The following is a 21,441-nucleotide window of genomic DNA, read 5'->3' on the forward strand; positions in this document are numbered from 1 at the left end:
CAGCCTCACCAGGCTGCAGGCTCCAGTCATGCCTGCTCACAGAGATGTCCAGGGTCTACTGCCCCACGAGACCCCTCCCCTCTCAAAGGGGAGTTCAGGCACGCTCAGCAGTTGTAGTGAATGACAGCCCCCACCCCATACCTGGCCCACCCAGCCCTGTCTCCCCGCGATGGGGTGCCCCAGCCTGTCAGCTCCAGGTGTCCCCAGCTCACCACCTCCTGGGACACCCCCCCCAGAGTGTATCCCATCCCCCTTCCATCCCCTTCCCTCTCCACCACCACGTAGAGCCCCGCACCCCAAGTCCAGGTTGAGATAGCGAGGGGCCTGCTCACCGCTGTGCAGGCCAGCCTGCCGGGGTCCCAATCCGGGGCACAACTCCCCCTGGGAAGACTTCAAGGGAGGCTCATCTTTGGGGGTCTGTGGCACCCAGTCTCCCAAAGGGCTTCGCCCAGGCTTCGGGGGTCTGGTGGTGGACTTCTCCCCACTGCCAGCTCCTATCCAGGCCCCTTGGGCTCTGCGGGGAAACCCTCGCCTAACCCAGGGAAATGGTCCATCCCCGAAAGGAGGGCCCAGGGACGGGCTGTGGGGTCGCCTTGCGCTGCGCCGAGGAGACAGTGGGGAAGGAATGTGATCCTCACAGACCGGAGGAGCTGACTGTCCTCGACTGCAAAATGCCCAACAAGGGGGCATGGAAAGGAGACAGGAGCCACGGTGACCCGGGCTGAGTGAGACCAGACTGAGAGGTGTGGGAGCATGGAGAGAAGGAGGAGCGGGAAGAGAGATGGAGAGACACAGAGAGACCGGGGGGTGGAGACCAGGACACACCGGAGGTGCTCGGCGTGGGAGGGACACAGGGCCCTGGACCCGCCCAGCACACCTGGGCCGCCCCAGGCTCAGGGCCCCTTGGGGAGCCTGTGGCCTCTGGCCTGGTTGGCGAGTGGGATGGACCGTGCCTTCCCCCAAGCCTCGGCCTCGGTATCATGTGTCACCTCTGGAAGCAAGGCTGAGACCAGATGCCAGCACACGTAGGCACACACACACATGGGCACACATGCATGCCACAGGCACTCTAACAAACACCTTCTGGAAAGATTCCCTGAAAGGCACCCAAGGACGCATCCACCACAGGGTCAGGCCAGGGGCCCAGGCTCTCGCCCTGAGGCACTGGTCTGCACGATGGATCGGCCCCTGCTGCCTCGCATTCTGGGCATCTGTTCAGCCCTCACCAACGAAGTGTGTACTGCGGTATCTGGTGCCCAGAAAACTTGGATGAGGACTTCAGGAGGATTGAGGCCACTCACAGGAAGAGGGACTTGGGAGTCAGGGCACCTCTGAGGCTTAGGGCCCACGGTTGTGGGCAGCATTGCTTTCAGATGGAGACCAGGAATGTCCTCACTGGGGGTTCAGGACATCAGGGAAGGGACCTTGTCCTCCCCCAGGGGTGTAATGGATGTTTGAGTGCCCTCTGCTCCACTCCAGGGTCACGGAGCCTCTGGCTGGCGGGGTTGTGTCAGGACAGGAGCAAACAAGCTGAGACATGTCAGCCAAGGTGGGTGCCGGGCTGTTGGGAACAGAGGTCTCTTTGAAGGTGTACGTGGCCCAGGGGGAGGTGGAGGAGTCATCGCCCCTTGGCTTTGGCCCGTGGATGAGAGGTGACAACAGGCGGAGGTCTGAGCTATGCATTGAGTTCCGTGGGACCTGCCCTGCCCACCCCTGCCTCTCACCCAGACCCCGCCTGGTGCAGAAGTCCTAAGAGTCACATGGTATTGCACGGGGTACAGGAATATGCAGGGAGGATGTGGCCACATCCAGCCATGGAGGGGACGCTGACTCTTGTGACCAAACTCAAGAGATCCCCATGGAACCTGCATAGTGAGTGTGTAGAAGACTTAAGTCCCATTATGAGCAATTTTGATACTATTTTTTATATAGAGTGCAGTATGCATAGCGAGAATAGACATTTTTTCCCCACAATCCCACGGAAAAGTTTAAAAGATGACCCAAAATCAAGATGCAAATCAAAGCTCAAACCAATTTCAAAAAATGAAAACTCGCTTCGGCCATATTCTCAGATCTTAGCTTCATAAAACTAATATTCATAAATATTAATGATATCAAAAAAGCAATCAAATCCGACTGGTTGAAAATTTTCAATTGTTCTTCCACGTGAGCCACAGGTCGAAGAGGAAATCAGGCTTCTGTGGCTAAACACCCATCACCAACGTGGGTGGGGCCCGGACAAAGGGCCCCAGGAGAATTCCCTGTTAGATCATGTTCATCGTTTCCTGGCGGTACTATTAAAGTTAAAGAAACATAGCAGTTAACTCAGAAGCTAGAACAAAAATGGAACAAAATGAACAAAAGAAAGTAAAAAAAGAATGAAATATGGTGAAAAACAGAAATTCATTAACTGGAAAGCAAATAAAACTTGATTTCTTAAAAATCCAAAAGAGAGTTCCTCAAAAAATCAAAATAACATGGCATAAGGAGTGCTTGTCAAATGCTTGTCAATTTGACCAAGAAACACAGTAAAAACAAATGTCCCCATTGGGCTGGAGGACGGTGCTCACATTTGGGGGTCTGTGCACAGCCCCTCCCCCTGAGTGTGACAACTGAGGGAGACCACGATGTCTGGCAAAACCTCAGTCTGCAGAGACACTGCCTCTTCATTTAATGCAGGTCTGCTCCAAATCTCAGGAGGAGTGGTCTGTTTTATGAAACTTGGCAAATTTTAAGTTCATTTCTAAGACTAAATAAGATAAAATAGCCAAGAAAACTCCAAGGAGAAAGGCCCTTCATAACTCACTTCCACATGGCAGTGGTGTCAGCAGTGGATCCAGCCCATGGAGGGAGTGGGCGAGGACCCCTGGCTGTGGCTCAGGTAGGGGTCCCCAGAGCCAGGCCCATGTGCCCCCTGGGGCACACCGGGAGGTGGGAGGCCCCAAACCAGGAGGGTGACTCAGACCAGCAGGAGGCATCCCCAGGGCCAGGTGGGCAGGAGGGCAACTGGGGGACACTGTCAGAATGCTGGGGAGACGGGGACAGGGAGGGCAGTGAGGTGGGGCCAGGCACCGCTCAGTGTTCTGCCCCGACCACTCGTGGCCACCCCTGGAAATCCGAGTGCATCAGCCTGGGTTCTGGGGAGAGATCGACCCCAAAGTGCAGGAGAGATTCGGGGGTCTGTGGCCTGGGAGGGCGGCCCTGGGGCTGAGAAGGGGCGGGGGGGGGGATGGTCTCCGTGGGAGATGCGTATAAGTCACATGGAGTGCACCTGACCTTCCCCCCAACGCACCTCAAGGCTCCAAGGGCACCGGGACTGACCTGAGACCGAGGGCCGGGGTGCCAGCGCCCCGTCCACTTGGCAGCCTGTGCTCCTGGCTGGGGAGGGTCCAGGCAGTAGCCCTCCCCATCACCCACGGCTGCTCCTGGCATCAGCATCTTGTTCCCTCGGACCCCCTTTCTCACTACCCTCTTCTCCCGATGCCTGTTCCCCTGTCCAAACAAGCTGGGGCTGGAACCCCAGGAGATGAGGGAGCGAGATGGGGGTCCCATGACCTTTCAACCACTTAGGGCAGTGCAGGGTTTAAAGAATCATGTTTATTAAGGTTTAATTCACATGCAATAAGTTGCAGTGAAATAAATTGAAGTATGCAGTTCAATGTGTTCTGACAGCACCCAGCCCACCTCTATACCCACCCGGATACAGAGCACGTCCATCCACCCAGAGAGCCCACAGCCCCTTCCCAGCCACAGGCAAGCACTGAGCTGCTTCCCTCAGGACAGGGTTTTAAGGGCAGAGGGTTTACTCAGGGTGGGCTGTGCACTCAGCGGTGCTTCTATAGGATTCACTCAACTGTTCTTTCCTTGTTATTCTGAATAGTTTTCATTATATGGATTCACCTCATGTGTTCATCCTTAATTCCTTGATGGACGTTTGGGTTGTTGCCAGTTTTAAGGGTTATAGATAAAAATGCTACAAACATCTGTGCACGAGTTTTTCTGGTGAATGTATGTTTTCACGCCATCTGAGTAGACGCCTAGGAGTGGACTGGACAAACGTAGTCCTCTTTCTCACTGTTGAGTGCCGTGCCCTGGATGTGGCAGCCCACAGAAATCCCAGGCTGGAGGGCGCTGCTGGCGCACAGGACAAAGACGGAGAGAAGGCAAATACTCTTCTTATGTCTGAACTCAGATTCCCTCACACAGGTGCAGAGAGATATAATCACAGAGATGTTTTAAAATGCAAAACTTACAGCCCCCCAGCCTTGTGGATGAAAGGCTCTTAGTGCTGCAGCCAGGAGTCAGTGCTATGCCTCTGAAGTGGGAGAGCCAACTTCAGGACACTGGTCCACAAGAGACCTCCCAGCTCCACGTAATATCAAATGGCGAAAATCTCCCAGAGATCTCCATCTCAACACCAACACCCAGCTTCACTCAACGACCAGCAAGCTATAGTGCTGGACACCCTATGCTAAACAACTAGCAAGACAGGAACACAACCCCACCCATTAGCAGAGAGGCTGCCTAAAATCATAGTAAGTCCACAGACACCCCAAAACACACCACCAGACGTGGACCTGCCCACAAGAAAGACAAGATCCAGCCTCAGCCACCAGAACACAGGCACTAGTCCCCTCCACCAGGAAGTCTACACAACCCACTGAGCCAACTTTAGCCACTGGGGACAGACACCAAAAACAATGGGAACTATGAACCTGCCGGCTGCAAAAAGGAGACCCCAAACACAGTAAGTTAAGCAAAATGAGAAGACAGAGAAACACACAGAAGATGAGGAGCAAGATAAAAACCCACCAGACCTAACAAATGAAGAGGAAATAGGCAGTCTACCTAAAAAAGAATACAGAATAATGATAGTAAAGATGATCCTAATCATGGAAATAGAATAGAGAAAATGCAAGAAACATTTAACAAGGACCTAGAAGAACTAAAGGGGAAACAAGCAATGATGAACAACACAATAAATGAAATAAAAAATGCTCTAGATGGGATCATTAGCAGAATAACTGAGGCAGAAGAATGGAGAAGTGACCTGGAAGATAAAATAGTGGAAATAACTACTGCAGAGCAGAATAAAGAAAAAAGAATGAAAAGAACTGAAGACAGTCTCAGAGACCTCTGGGAAAACATTAAATGCACCAACATTCAAATTATAGGGGTCCCAGAAGAAGAAGAGAAAAAGAAAGGGACTGAGAAAATATTTGAAGAGATTATAGTTGAAAACTTCCCTAATATGGGAAAGGAAATAGTTAATCAAGTCCAGGAAGCACAAAGAGTCCCATAAAGAGTCTCCAGGAAAAATCCAAGGAGAAACATGCCAAGACACATATTAATCAAACTGTCAAAAATTAAACACAAGGAAAACATGTTAAGAGCAGCAAGGGGAAAATAACACACAAAGGAATCCCTATGAGGTTAACAGCTGATCTTTTAGCAGAAACTCTGCAAGCCAGAAGGGACTGGCAGGACATATTTAAAGTGATGAAGGAGAAAAACCTACAACCAAGATTACTCTACCCAGCAAGGATCTCATTCAGATTTGATGAAGAAATTAAAACCTTTACAGACAAGCAAAAGCTGAGAGAGTTCAGCACCACCAAACCAGCTTTACAACAAATGCTAAAGGAGCTTCTCTAGGCAAGAAACACAAGAGAAGGAAAAGACCTACAATAGCAAACCCAAAACAATTAAGAAAATGGGAATAGGAACATACATATCGATAATTACCTTAAATGTAATTGGATTAAATGCTCCCACCAAAAGACACAGACTGGCTGAATGGATACAAAAACAAGACCCATATATATGCTGTCTGCAAGAGACCCACTTCAGACCTAGGGACACATACAGACTGAAAGTGAGGGGATGGAAAAAGATATTCCATGCAAATGGAAATCAAAAGAAAGCTGGAGTAGCAATTCTCATATCAGACAAAATAGAGTTTAAAATAAAGACTATTAGAAGAGACAAAGAAGGACACTACATAATGGTCAAGGGATCAATCCAAGAAGAAGATATAACAATTGTAAATATTTAGGCACACAACACAGGAGCACCTCAATACATAAGGCAAATGCTAACAGCCATAAAAGGGGAAATCAACAGTAACACATTCATAGTAGGGGACTTTAACACCCCACTTTCACCAATGGACAGATCACCCAAAATGAAAACAAATTAGGAAACACAAGCTTTAATGATACATTAAAAAAGATGGACTTAATTGATATTTATAGGACATTCCATCCAAAAACAACAGAATACACATTTTTCTCAAGTGTTCATGGAACATTCTCCAGGATAGATCATATCTTGGGTCACAAATCAAGCCTTGGTAAATTTAAGAAAATTGAAACTGTATCAAGTATCTTTTCCGACCACAACCTATGAGACTAGATATCAATTACAGGAAAACATCTGTAAAAAATACAAACACATGGAGGCTAAACAATACACTACTTAATAACGAAGTGATCACTGAAGAAATCAAAGGGGAAATAAAAAAATACCTAGAAACAAATGACAATGGAGACACGACGACCAAAAACCTATGGGATGCAGCAAAAGCAGTTCTAAGAGGGAAGCTTATAGCAATACAATCCTACCTTAAGAAACAGGAAACATCTCGAAAACACAACCTAACCTTGCACCTAAAGCAATTAGAGAAAGAAGAACAAAAGACCCCCCAAAATTAGCAGAAGGAAAGACATCATAAAAAATCAGATCAGAAATAAATGAAAAAGAAATGAAGGAAAAGATAGCAAAGATCAATGAAACTAAAAGATGGTTCTTTGAGAAGATAAACAAAATTCATAAACCATTAGCCAGACTCATCGAGAAAAAAAGGGAGAAGACTCAAATCAATAGATTTAGAAATGAAAAAGGAGAAGTAACAACTGACACTGCAGAAATACAAAAGATCATGAGAGATTACTACAAGCAACTCTATGCCAATAAAATGGACAACCTGGGAGAAATGGACAAATTCGTAGAAATGCACAACCTGCCAAGACTGAATCAGGAAGAAATAGAAAATATGAACAGACCAATCACAAGTAATGAAATTGAAACTGTGATTAAAAATCTTCCAGTAAGCAAAAGCCCAGGACTAGATGGCTTCACAGGTGAATTCTATCAAACATTTAGCGAAGAGCTAACACCTATTTTTCTCAAACTCTTCCAAAATATAGCAGAGGGAAGAACACTCCCAAACTCATTCTACAAGGCCACCATCACCCTGATACCAAAACCAGACAAGGATGTCACAAAGAAAGAAAACTACAGGCCAATATCACTGATGAACATAGATGCAAAAATCCTTAACAAAATACTAGCAAACAGAATCCAACAGCACATTAAAAGGATCATACACCATGATCAAGTGGGGTTTATTCCAGGAATGCAAGGATTCTTCAATATACACAAATCAATCAATGTGATACACCATATTAACCAACTGAAGGAGAAAAACCATATGATCATCTCAATAGATGCAGAGAAATCTTTTGATAAAATTCAACACCCATTTATGATAAAACCCTGCAGAAAGTAGGCATAGAGGGAACTTTCCTCAATATAATAAAGGCCATATATGACAAACCCACAGCCAACATGGTCCTCAATGGTGAAAAACTGAAAGCATTTCCACTAAGATCAGGAACAAGACAAGGTTGCCCACTCTCACCACTCTTATTCAACATAGTTTTGGAAGTTTTAGCCACAGCAATCAGAGAAGAAAATGAAATAAAAGGAATCCAAATCAGAGAAGTAAAGCTGTCACTGTTTGCAGATGACATGATACTATACATAGAGAATCCTACAGATGCTACCAGAAAACTACTGGAACTAATCATCGAATTTGGTAAAGTAGCAGGATAAAAAATTAATGCACAGAAATCTCTGGCATTCCTATACACTAATGATGAAAATTCTGAAAGTGAAATCAAGAAAATACTCCCATTTACCATTGCAACAAAAAGAATAAAATATCTAGGAATAAACCTACCTAAGGAGACAAAAGACCTGCATGCAGAAAATTATAAGACACTGATGAAAGAAATTAAAGATGATACAAATAGATGGAGAGATATACCATGTTCTTGGATGGGAAGAATCAACATTGTGAAAATGACTCTACTACCTAAAGCAATCTACAGATTCAACGCAATCCCTATCAAACTACCACTGGCATTTTTCACAGAACTAGAACAAAAACTTTCACAATTTGTATGGAAACACAAAAGACCCCAAATAGCCAAATCAATCTTGAGAATAAAAAATGGAGCTGGAAGAATCAGGTTCCCTGACTTCAGACTATACTACAAAGCTACAGTAATCAAGGCAGTATGGTACTGGCACAAAAACAGAAATATAGATCAATGGAACCGGATAGAAAGCCCAGAGATAAACCCACGCACATATGGTCACCTTATCTTTGATAAAGGAGGCAGGAATGTACAGTGGAGAAAGGACAGCCTCTTCAATAAGTGGTGCTGGGAAAACTGCACAGGTACATGTAAAAGTATGAGATTAGAACACTCCCTAACACCATACACAAAAATAAGCTCAAAATGGATTAAAGACCTAAATGTAAGGCCAGACACTATAAAACTCTTAGAGGAAAACATAGGCAGAACACTCAATGACATAAATCACAGCAAGATCCTTTTTGACCCACCTCCTAGAGAAATGGAAATAAAAACAAAAATAAACAAATGAGACCTAATGAAACTTAAAATCTTTTGCACAGCAAAGGAAACGATAAACAAGACCAAAAGACAACCCTCAGAATGGGAGAAAATATTTGCAAATGAAGCAACAGACAAAGGATTAATCTCCAAAATTTACTACAAGCAGCTCATGCAGCTCAATAATAAAAAAAGAGACAACCCAATCCAAAAATGGGCAGAAGACCTAAATAGACATTTCTCCAAAGAAGATATACAGATTGCCAACAAACACATGAAAGAATGCTCAACATCATTAATCATTAGAGAAATGCAAATCAAAACTACAATGAGATATCATCTCACACCAGTCAGAACGGTCATCATCAAAAAATCTAGAAATAATAAATGCTGGAGAGGGTGTGGAGAAAAGGGAACCCTCTTGCACTGTTGGTGGGAATGTAAATTGATACAGCCACTGTGGAGAACAGTATGGAGGGTCCTTAAAAAACTAAAACTATAACTACCATATGACACAGCAATCCCACTACTGGGCATATATCCTGAGAAAACCATAATTCAAAAGGAGTCATGTACCAAAATGTTCATTGCAGCTCTATTTACAATAGCCAGGACATGGAAACAACCTAAGTGTCCATTATCGGATGTATGCATAAAGATGATGTGGCACATGTATACAATGGAATATTACTCAGCCATAAAAAGAAACGAAATTGAGTTATTTGTAGTGAGGTGGATGGACCTAGAGTCTGTCATACAGAGTGAAGTAAGTCAGAAAGAGAAAAACAAATACTGTATGCTAACACATATATATGGAATCTAAGAAAAAAAAGTGTCATGAAGAACCTAGGCGTAAGAATGGAATAAAGACACAGACCTACTAGAGAATGGACTTGAGGATATGGGGAGGGGGAAGGGTAAGCTGTGACAAAGTGAGAGAGTGGCATGGACATATATACACTGCCAAACGTAAAATAGATAGCTAGTGGGAAGCAGCCGCATAGCATAGGGAGATCAGCTCAGTGCTCTGTGACCACCTAGAGGGGTGGGATAAGGAGGGTGGGAGGGAGGGAGACACAAGAGGGAAGAGGTATGGGAACATAAAAGTATATGTATAACTGATTCACTTTGTTATAAAGCAGAAACTAACACACCATTGTAAAGCAATTATACTCCAATAGAGATCTAAAAAATAAATTAAAAAAAAAAAAAGAGAGGACTGCCGGGTCTGATTGTAGGTGCACATTTAACTTTGCGAGAAACTGCCTGACTGTGTTCCGAGGCTGTACCGTTGCCCCGTCCACAGCCCTGCCAACACTGAGTGATGTCATCTCTTTAAATGTCAGCCTTTCTAACAAACTGTTGTGATATGGAGCACGTTCCCATGTGTTCATTAGTAGTTTGTGTATCTTTAAGTGCCATTCAAATCTTTTGCATATTTTAAAAACAGGATATCTGTCTTCTCTATGGTGAGTTGTAATGATTATTATGTATCTGGATACCAGTTCTGTGTTAGATACATAGGATATTAATATTCTCCCCCAGGTGTGGCTTGTCTTTTTGTTTGCTTAAGTATTCTTTAAAGAGCAGAAGATCTAATTTTGATGAAGCCTAGTCCATCCATTTTCCTTTCATGAATATTGCTTGCTGTATCCTGAGAAATATTTGCCCATCCCATGTTTGGGAAAATTTTCTGCTATGTTTTCTTGTATAACAACCCAGTCCCATAGATGTCCCTGTGATGACAGAAATGTCCCATGTCTGTGCCATCCGACAGGCAGCCACCAGATATGTGTGAGCACTAGAAGTATGCCTAGGAATTGAATTTTTAACTTAACCTCAATTAATTTAAATCTAAATACGATGTATATAGCTAATGGCTCCCCAAACAGACAACACAGGTCTAGAAGTTTTACAGATTTAGCTTTTAAACTGAGGTTTGTTAACTGCAAAAAAAAAAAAAACCACAACATGAGAGTCGTGAGTTCAGTTTTATTTGGGGACTTACTGAGGACTATAGCCCAGGAGACAGCCTCTCAGTAGCTCTGAGGAGCCGCTCTGAAGAGGTAAAGCGGGGAGCTCAGTATATACGTGATTTTGGTGAAGGCAATATGTGCGATCAAGCACCTATCTCGGTAGAAGTTTGCTGCTGGTCACGAGGAGAATTTGCCTGTGTTAATGGATTTACTGCTTTTCTAGGTACAGGAAGATGCAAGGATTGGGTTCATAAAATTTTCTCCTGAAAATATCTAACCATCTGGCATCCTGTTTTTCCAGTCTTCCCAGAGCCCTTCACCCAGAGCACCTCATTCCTGATCTCTGCCCTGAACTCCTTTCAGGCTGTGTTAAAGGTCAGGACTGCTGCGGTCGGTGACCTAATTCTCATAGAACCAAGTGGCGAATGACTGTTTAGTCATCAGGTTCATTGCCCATTTCAAACGAGTGTTGTGAAAATGGGTACCCAGTGGGTACCCAGCTGTTCTTGCACTATCTGATCTAAAGACTATTCTTTCCCCAACTGAATTATATTGACACTTTTGTTGAAAGTCAGTTGTCTGTGTATGTGTGGGTCTTTTTCTGGACTCTATTCATTTCCTTTGATTTTCTGTGTGTCTGAGCCCTCCCACTTTCCTCTTCTTTCTGAAAATTGTTTTTGCTATTCAATGTTCCTTACATTGTCATATAAATTTTGAATCAGCTTCTCAATTTCTACAAAATAAAAAGCCTGTTGAGATTTTGATTGGATTGCATTGAGTCTATAGACCAACTTTGAGAGAATTTTCACCCAAGCAATGAGCCTCCCAATCCATGAACATGGTACATCTCTCCATTTTTAGATACTTTTAAATTTCTCTCAGCAATGTTTTGTAGTTTTCAGTGTAAAGAACATGCAATTTTTCATTAAATTAATTCTTAGATATTTTATGATTTTAATGGTACTGTAAATGGTGTTTTAAAATTTTTATCTACCTATTATTTGTTCCTAGAATATAGTTTACTTTTGCATGAACTTTGTATCCTGTAACCTTGCTAAGTTCACTTATTGATCCTGGTATTTCTGGATTGCTTTCTTAGACTTTCCTGTACTCACAATCGTGCCATCTGTGTATAGAGATTTTTCCTTTCCAATTGTTATGCCTCTATTTCTTTTCCTTGCCTCATCACTTTGAGTCTCATGTGAGAACAAACATCCTTTCCTTGTTCCCAACCTCAGAGGCAAAGCATCCGGTCTCTGGCCACTAAGAATAATGTTATATGGGAGTTTTATAAATAGCTTGTTTGCAGCCAGCGTCCACTGCCAGTGATTTCCTCTTACCCCCAGATGTTTCATGTAGCGAGGGTGTCACTCCATGTGGGAGAGAAGGCTAAGGACACCAGTGCTTCTAGAGGGCGAGAGGGTTCTTCCGTGTTGTGGAAATGAGAACCAGGCAGGGCAGTCTCTGAAATGGTCACATTCAAATTCTACCTTGTACTGGCTCTCTTCCCGCTGGTTACTTTAATGTCTTCTGAGCATTTTCTTATTATCACTTGATAGTCTTCTTCTTCTAAACAGCCTCGTTGTGACTCTGTAGGGGTCTAAAGTCCCTCACCTCTCGTTAGACAGGCTATTCAGCCATCAGTCTGCAGCAGTGACTGTCGGAAGACTTGGAGGATGGGGTCAGTGTGTGCAGCCTGGGGTTCCCCCGACGCTGTGCTGTGGCTGCCCAGGGGTTGCCCCAGCAGGGGTGCTGCTCTAAGAGTGCTGCAGTGGGCCCTGCTCTGGGAGGGTTAGGGATTAGGCCATGGAGGGCGGACGAGCCAGGTAGAGAGGGGACAAGCGTGGTCCTCAGCTCGCAGGCTCCCGGGAAGACGGATGACCAGCTCAGCTACCGCCTGCCTTCAGGGCTTCATGGGGAGGTGGGAAGGCAGCCAGACGAGGCCCAACCTCCCCAGGTTCCATGAGGGTGGGGGTGGGGGCGGGGCCTGGTGAGACTGGAAGCCCGGGGTGGAGAGGGGACTTGCTCCTGGGCATCAGTGCCCCCCCCACCCCAGACCTTTGGGGCTCGCTGCCGCCCACCCTCCTGCTGGATGTTTCAGGTCTGCTTGGGGGCCGGGCCTTCTCACTGACGAGGGGCAGCACAGCCCCTCTACTGCTCTCTCCTCTGTGTTCAAAGCATCCAAACCCTCGAGAGACAGAGGGCTACTTAGGGGTCCCCTGATCAGACAGAAGCACTGTGCTGTTCAGAAAGCAAACCCTGAGTCGTCAGCGGGACCTCGGCTGGGCTGCACAAGCTGGGGGTGGGGGCAGGGCTGCAGGAGACACCACGAGGCTGCTAGAACCACATCCTGACACAGAAACTGCTGTGTCTGGAAGAGGCAGAGAGCAAACTCGGGGTCACACATGGCCGCTGTGTTCATACCTTCCTGTGTGCAGGGTGTGTGTAAACGCACGTGCGTGAGTGTGAGTGCGTAAAGAAACTGAGAGAGCTCAGATCTCGGGTCCAGCCCATAGAGACTCCAGGGTCAGTCGTGCTTCCTCCCCTCCCCCTCCCCTCCCCGTTCCTGCCCCTCCCCCTGAGGCCTTCCCATCCCCCTGCTCCCAGGTGCACAGTCAGGTGCTCTCCCCTGTGGATCTGTGTCTTTGTCACCTGCTGGTCCCCCCCACCCCGGCCCCTCTTGCAGCCCCAGGAGGCAGGGACTGTCCCCCCTCCACGTCCCGGGACCCAGAAGAGGGGGCACTCGGCACAAGTGAGCAGGCGCGGCCCCGAGGCCGGGCCCTCAGGCAGAGTGAGTGTCATTGGCAGTTCTGTGCTGTGTGGTTCGCTCCTCTGTTCAGAGAACGAGGAACCAGCTCTGCCTGCCGCTGTGTGTTGTGTCTGTCCTGGGGACACTTAGGGAACTCTGGGGGACCGGGCTGGCACCGCTGCCCAGGGGCGCTGCTGGAAGGGCAGGCTGCGCACGTGGAGTTCGGCCCAGGGCCAGCGCCCGGCAGTGTCCAAGCGAGCAGAGACCCGGCCCGGGGGCGCAGACCTCCTGAGCATCTGGGGGGAGGGACAAGCATGTCGCCACCGTCCCCAGAACAGGAGGAGGTGCCTTGCCCAGAGCAGCCCCGATCCCCGAGCCGTTCCTTGGCCCCCTGAGCTGAGCCCCGAGTGGGTCCCTCCGCTGTGCGCCTCAGGCCCGGGCTGAGCTCATCGCCCCCTCGGGGCTCTCCGCGACACGGGGCCTGCCCGTCCACCCACCCTGCACCAGCACCCAGGTGGTGGCGGGACAGGTCATGACATGTACCCCTGCTTTGTTGGTTTTTACACAAGACCTGGGGCACAAGAAGCTTTTCCTCCCGACAGAGCTGAGCCAACAGACTCTCCCACGTTGGAAACGTGCGTATTCCCGGCACCAGCAGTCTCCGTCCACTGTCTTCCTCCGTCCCAGGGAAGGAGCCCACCCGACCTTGGGGATAAATCCTGACCCTCTGTGTGTGAGGCCGGCGGTGTCTGCCTTGGGCGGGTGACCAGCCCCAGCCCCAGACCAGGAAAGGGCCCTCGGTGCCTCGTGGCTAGAGGGCAGTGGGGTACCGGTCCCCACAGAAGGGGCGGGAGCGGGCCCTGCGCACCCTGGGATCGTCCTGCGGGCGCCCTCTGCTCGTCCCGGCCACGGGGACCAGAGACGCCGCACGTGTAAGCTTCGTCTGAGTGACAGGCCCTGCATCAGGTTGTAGTGGCCATACCTGAGGCCACATCCCCCTGCCAACCCGCCAGGACGGAGTCCCAGAGGAGTTACGGTTGCAGGGCTGCCCCTTCACACCTACTGTCTCCACCCACCCCGCCAGCAGGGCTGGGTCCGCATCGCACCAACACCCTTGGGCCTGGCCATTATTATTACTTTTTTATTGTGGTAACATATGCATAACATGAAATGCACCATTTTAACCATTTTTAAGGGCACAGCTCAGGGTCACTAACTAGATTTGCACAATTGTGCAGCCATCACCACCATCCGTCTCCAGAACTTCCATCTCCTCAGACTGGAGCATCCCCATGAAACACTCCCTCCCATCCCCTCCCCCAGCCCCTGGCCCCCACCATCCTGCTGTCTGTCCCGACGAATCTGGCTCCTCCCGGGACCTCATGTAAGTGGATCAGAGAGCATTTGTCTTTCTGTGTCTGGCTCACGTCACTGAGCACAATGACCTCGAGGTTCATCCACGTCATAGCAGGTGTCAGAGTGTCCTTCCTTCTTGAGGCTGTGTAATATTCCGTTGTGTGGACGGACCATGTTTTGTTTGTCTGTCCATCTGTCCGTGATGGGGCAGCTTCCACTTCGGGCTGCTGTGCCGCCATTATTTTGACTCCTATTATTGTTACTGACACGCTGATAGGTGAACCTGCTTTCTAGTGTTTGGGGTTTTCCCTACTTTATTTTATTTCACTTTTAACCTACCATCCAGATTTACCAAATCCTAACATGACACCTTCTTATCATTTTCGATGGGAAATCCGGGGGGTCAGCACTCCCTAATCTCAGCCCACGCTTCCTCCCTGAAGGGCCCGGTCATGAATTCCGGATTTAGAGGGCTAGTCCGTGGTTTATGTTTCCAAAACCTGGTACCCTGTTATTTGGCCCATTTAAAACGTTTAAGTAAACGGCTCTGGAGCTGGCTTCTCTTCTACTACCTTTTCTGAAAGCAAGGTGGCTGAGACGTGCCCTGCCTGGGACGTGACCACCAGGTGGCAGGCGGCTCCTGGCCTCGGGGGCCCCACTTCGCAGGCAGCAAGGCACGACAGCCACGCTGGGGAGCCTAAGGGGTGCTGGATGGGGTGCCAGGCAGGCCCACCGTGAGGGCCCTGGGTCCTGGAGCCAGCAAGCAGGAGGCAGGTGCGGAGAGGCCGTGGGGGCGGGTCGGGAGGGAAGGGGCGTAGCCGTGGGAAGTGGAGAGTGGGCGGGGTGCAGACATCACCTGCTTCACAAGCAGCAGTGGCCCCACGAAAGGCAGATGCAGGGACACCTGTGGCCGCCAGGGGGGGCGCAGGGCGTCAGGGAGTCAGGCTTACCACGTGCCTGCCTTTCGGGGGGCTCTGCTCAAGGCAGTAGCCAAGTGGGAATTCTCCTCAAGCCGAGGGGCCCAGCGAGGTGCGTATCCCGCCTCTAGGAAGGAGGGTGGACTGGGCCACCCCACCACGCTACACTGCTGCTTGTCGTGGGCTCTGCACATGCCTTGCCCTGGGGGTCACAGACAGGACACTGGGGGGACAATCTGTCGGCAGAGGGGTCAGTGGATAAACAGTGCTCAGAGATATGAGATGACGCCCACCAGAAATGTCCACGGGCAGGAGCGTCATCAGAACCTTGGAAGCAGGGTTTGCAGGAAGACATGGGCCTGGACGAGTGCAGGCTGGGAGTCCAAAGTGACCCTCACCGGCCCATCCCTGCCCTCACCTGCCCTCAATGGCCCTCACTCGCCCATACCTACCCTCCCTCACCTCACCTGCTCTCAGAGGCCCTCACCTGCCCATATCTGTGCTCACTGGCCCTAATCTGCCCCCACGTGCCCATACCTGTACTCACCCCACCTCACCTCTCTCGCAGGCCCACACCTGCCCTCACCTGCCAATACCTATCCTCTCTGGCCCTCACCTAACCTTCACCTACCCTCACCTGCCCTCACCTGCCCATACCTGCCTTCACTGGCCTTCATTCACCCTTACCTGCCCATACCTGCCCTCACTGGCCCTCATCAGTCCTCACCTGCCCCAGGTGACCCCTCGCCTCTGCCCAAGGAGAAGCCTCAGAGCTTGGCCAGCCTCATGCAGGGGGGCCATCTCTCCGGCTGCTTTCCCATTGTTTTGGGGGCAGAGGGGACGGGGTGCAGCAGAGTGACCTGGTGAGCTCTCTGGCCCTTCTGCTGTCTGTGGGCAGGAGCCTGGTGCCCAAGGGCAGCCGGGTCGTGGGTCAGAGCCTCGAAGCAGGAAGAAGCTGGCGCAGGGGAAAAGAGGGGCCAAGGGTCTGCTATCTGACATTTTTATGTGAAAGCCCTGATTTTTAACTAATAAAAATTTTAAATTAGTTAAAACTGATTAAAATTGATTAAGTTTGTACTAATTAAATCGAATTGAATTCCGTTCAAAGCACGGAGCTGACTAAAGCACCAGACACACGGACACGCCGTCTACTGGCGGGTGGGTGGCGGTGCCAGCGGGAAGGGCCTGAGCCCGGAGGGTACAGGAGAAACGATCTGGGTTCGGCCGCTACCCATCTGTCTCTCCACGTTGCCAAGTATTTAAAAGGTGCCTCATGGCCGGTTTCCCCCAGTCCTGCTTGGACAGGAAACGGGGGCCTTCTGGAGTTGCAGGTGGACGGGAGCAAGGCCAGACCCCTCCACGCAGGCTCCTGGGGGTCAGCCCGCCGCCGCTGCCTGGTCCCCCGCACCCTCTGTGCCCCTGGACCCCTGCCCCTCCCCCCACGGCTCTACCCTGTCACCCCTGCCACACTCCCCAGGCCTCTGGTCCACACGGGGTGAATCCAGGGGCCGGCTGGCAGCTTTGTTGTCCCTGCCTGGTCCCAAACCCCGTGCCCCGTGCCCCCCACCAGGAACAGGGGGGACCTTTCGGTCTCTGCACAGGGGAGGAAGGCAGCAAGCAAAGGGTGGGGCGGGGGTCCACTGGCACATGACCGTCTGCCCGAGAGTGACCAGCTCTGGCCTTGGTCCCCAAGAGGGGTGTGGCCACAGCAGAGGAGCCGAGAGGGGTTAGGTGCAGAGACCCGTCCCGAGGTCGCTCACGGAAACAGTCAGAGGGATGCTCAGGGCTGGCGCAGGGGTGGGGACTCATTCTGTGTCCTGAGCTGGCCTGGGGTTGGGTCTCCAGGCTGACCGCCTGCTGTGGCCCCTAGGGCCAATGGAGGCCACGGGTGCGGATGGAGCTGTGTGAGCGCCCTTGCCCCTCAGGTGACTCAATCCTGATTCACCTGGGGCAGGTGGACGGCAGGTGGGGAGAGGCTGGCACAGGGTGGGCCACCAGATACAGGATGGCGACACTCACCCCGGAAGGTGCCAGGGCCCTAGTGATCGCCGTCTTCACCGCCCTCTGCCCTCCTGTCCTGGGAGAATCTGATGGTCCACAGGTGGCAAGAGGGGCAAGCGCGTCCAGCTCAGACGAGGAGCTGGGGCTTAGCTGACAACACAGACCCTCAGCAGGAGCAGAAGATGCCGCCACGGGAAAGCAGGTGCATTAGTGACCGCACCCCGCTGCCTCGGCCTCGGTTCCCTGAGGGCGTGGGCGGGGAAAGGCCTCCGGTGTTCCGGTGTCTCACTTGTTACTCATTACTCTTTCAACACCAGCTCCGCCCTTGGAAGGTGCACCCTGGGGACACCTACCTGGGATATTTTTACAGCCTTGCCGGCAGATCGTTGCTCGCCCTGCTCCGATGAGAGAGTCCAGGGCCTCCTTGCTGCCGGGGAGGTTTATGGCTCACAAGCTGGTCTCTCGAAACCCAGGCGGGCAGGGCGGGCAGGACCTCAGCCGGGTGACCCTGGGACTCAGGTGCTGCCGGCTCCACTCTGCAAGCCCCCGGCCTCCAGGCCCAGCCACTGAGAAATCCTGAACTGAGTCCAGAGGGCGGGAAGGACTTACCCCAGCTGCTTCACTGCACTGGGGGCCCCGAGAGCCCCAGGGAGACAGTGGGGGTCCTGGACAGGCAGCACGAGACCCACACGTAGTGATGGGGCCCGGAGGCCGACTGGGCTAATTGGAGGCATAACATGACCACTGTAGACGGTTCCAGGCCGGCCCAGCCTCCTCTTAAGGTGCTCTGACCACCCTGGGCCTCTCCTCTCCAGGCACCCGGTGCAGGGAGGCGCTGGCACACAGAGGGCAAGGCCCAGCCCCGAGTTCTCTCGCTCTCTTGGGGCAGCTGTGGGCACGACTGTCCTGCTGGGGTGTGGGCTATGCCCTGCTTGGCTAGGCTGCCGCCGGCGGAAGCTGGGGGGCTGTCTCTGGGCACCCGGCACCAGACGGGCCCACTGAGGCTGCCGGGCATCCGTGACAAGAGACCTTGAAGCCTGGCTGCGGGTCAGGGGCCCGTCCAGGTGGAGTGTGACATCGCTTGATTCCTCCTGAGACCCAGTTGGGGTGGCAGCTCTCAGGTAAAAAGACCTCGCTAAGCAGTTGAAACACAGCATGGAACGGCCTGTGTGGTCCACACGGGTTCCTTCCGAGGGGATCTGGCCATGGCCGTGCTCTGCTTGCCCTGCCCTGGTCCAAGAGGGGGGTCCGGCCGTGGAGCCAGGGGAGGGTCCCACTATCTCTCTGCCTCTGCTCCGGGGCTCTGTCTGGCTGGAAGCAGTGAAGCGGGTCCGGGGGCGAGAACAGGCGGGGTGGCCACCCAGCCCCCCCCGTCCACCTCCACGTGGGGCACACCAGCCAGCTTGCCCCTGGACGTGGGGATGAAGCCATGTCCCTCACGGTGCTGTCCTGTCGAGCCGCTTGCGCGCATTTAGCCAGGGAACGCTGCATTTTCAACTTGGAAAAATGACTCTCGCCTCTTCAAATAGGGCAGAGGAGCAGAGGATGGACCGGCCGCCGGGGCCGTGTCCCCGCCTCCAACCCCAGGCCTTGTGCCCTGGGGACCCCACTGTCAACCCTGGAGGGTGACACGGCCTCCCCACCAGCTCGTATACAGAACCCGCCCTGCCCCATGGTGGTCCCAAATCCACACTTCCCATGAGGGCTGTGACAGGGGCCATCCAGACACAACAAGATCACGGAGGGGAACCTGAGGACCAGCTGGCCTGCCACGGTCCCCTGGGGGCCCTAGACGTGGCCCGAGACAGAGGAGCAGCATCCCTGCTCTCTGCCGACCCCTACTGGGGTCCCCTCCGCCCTCCTCATGGGGTATCCTGTGCGCAGATCTTCCTTCAGCCCAAACCCAGCTGGGGCCCCATCGACTGTGGTCCTGCCTGGACCAGCCGGCTGTCTAAGGTTTCCTGTCATCCCCAGACCTGCTCTGTCCACCACAGTGGCCACTAGCTGTGTGCGTCCCGCCAAGTGCATTAAGCAGTACTTGAAGTCCAGTTCCTGTGTTTCAGGCCCTCGGTCACATGTGAATGGCAGCGCAGACGTGGGCCGTTTCCATCACCGCAGACAGATCTGCGGGCAGCGCTGGCCAGAGCCCCCCTCCTCAGCTGCCCAGACACACTCCCTCGAGGCTCGAGCCATACCAGCCCTCCCCCTGTCCCAGATCTGACGCATCCCCACCCAGCATCGTGCAGCAGAAAGGGCAAGAATGGACACTGTGCCGGAGGCGACCGCAGGGACCTAGGGCGAAAGAGGTCGAGGAGCTGGGCCCTGGCCTTCAAGGTGCAGCCGTTAGCCCAGAGGTCACGGTCTGCCACTCCTGCCTCTGCCCCATCCCTGGGCTGTGGCTTCTCCCGGGGAGGCAGCGGTGGCAAGCAGAGGGCGTGACGGGGCCCCCGATGTGTGGCCGGGCGGGAACGCCGGGCAGAGTCCGAAAGTCCCGTGGCCCACACCGGAGCTACTCCCCTGCCATTGGCTGCAGATTTAGACCACCCGCGAGAGCCAAGTGTGACACTTGGAAAAATGTTAGAATCATAAGAGAATTAAGTAAAGTAACTTGTTAAAAAAAATGTATATGTATGGACATATCCAGAATAAAGTATAAGATATTTAGAAATAAACTTAACAAGAAATGTGCAGAACACATATGGGGAAACAATAAAGTTTTCGGACGGACATTTACGTGAGTAGAAGATGTGCCCGGAGCCCAGGGGAAGGCTCGGGGTGCCGAGCTGCCTTTCCCCCAGGACGGATCTGTAGAGTCAGTACAAGGTCCATCAGGATACAAGGAATGTGTTTTTCTCAACTCGGAAAGCTGTCTCTAAAGCTCATGTCTCCGAATAAACGTGTGTAACGGAATTACTTTCTGTTTGCGGAAGAGCAGCTTCAGGGAAGAGAGTGGTGCTGATGTGAGGAGCTGGGACGGGCTGTGGGGAGGCGGCTGCCACACGTCCCCGGGGAAGGGGCAGCAGTGGGACGCTCAGCCCTTGGGAAGAAGAGGAAGGTAGACTCAAACTTCACAGCACACAGAAAACAACTCCAGGTAAATCGAATTTTAACATAAACATCAATAATGGATCTGGGGAGGCCGAAGGGAGAAATCACAGAGGAAAAGACTGTCGGGAGTGCCTACATTCACCTGAAAACATCTTTAGGTCAAAGAGCACCACAGGGGACTGCAGCCCCCGGCTCCCTGGGAATAGGTCTGCGTGGGGCCGCCAGGTGGGGCTGCTGTCCTCAGGCAGTGGGTGTGTCTGCACGTGTTTGCGCATTCCCGTGTTTGATGAGCATTGCTGGACCAAGGAGGAAAAGGGGAGCACACGTGCTGAAACACGCGCACACGATGGAGATGGCGGCGGCTCAAAACAAGAACTAAAAAGAGTCACTTTAAAGTCATGAGAAGGGGGTTCCCTGGTGGCGCAGTGGTTGGGGGTCTGCCTGCCGATGCAGGGGACGCGGGTTCTATGCCCCGGTCTGGGAAGATCCCACATGCCGCAGAGCGGCTGGGCCCGTGAGCCATGGCCGCTGAGCCTGCGCGTCCAGAGCTTGTGCTCCACAACGGGAGAAGCCACAACATCGGGAGGCCCGCGTACAGCAAAAAAAAAAAGTCATGAGAAGGCCATGTTTTGACAATCCAACTTGCAAAGATTTTTTAAAAGTTTAACCTATTTTTTCAGGTTTTTTCT

The sequence above is a fragment of the Phocoena sinus genome, chromosome 4 (genome assembly GCF_008692025.1).
Source record: "Phocoena sinus isolate mPhoSin1 chromosome 4, mPhoSin1.pri, whole genome shotgun sequence".
Classification (NCBI taxonomy): Eukaryota; Metazoa; Chordata; class Mammalia; order Artiodactyla; family Phocoenidae; genus Phocoena; species Phocoena sinus.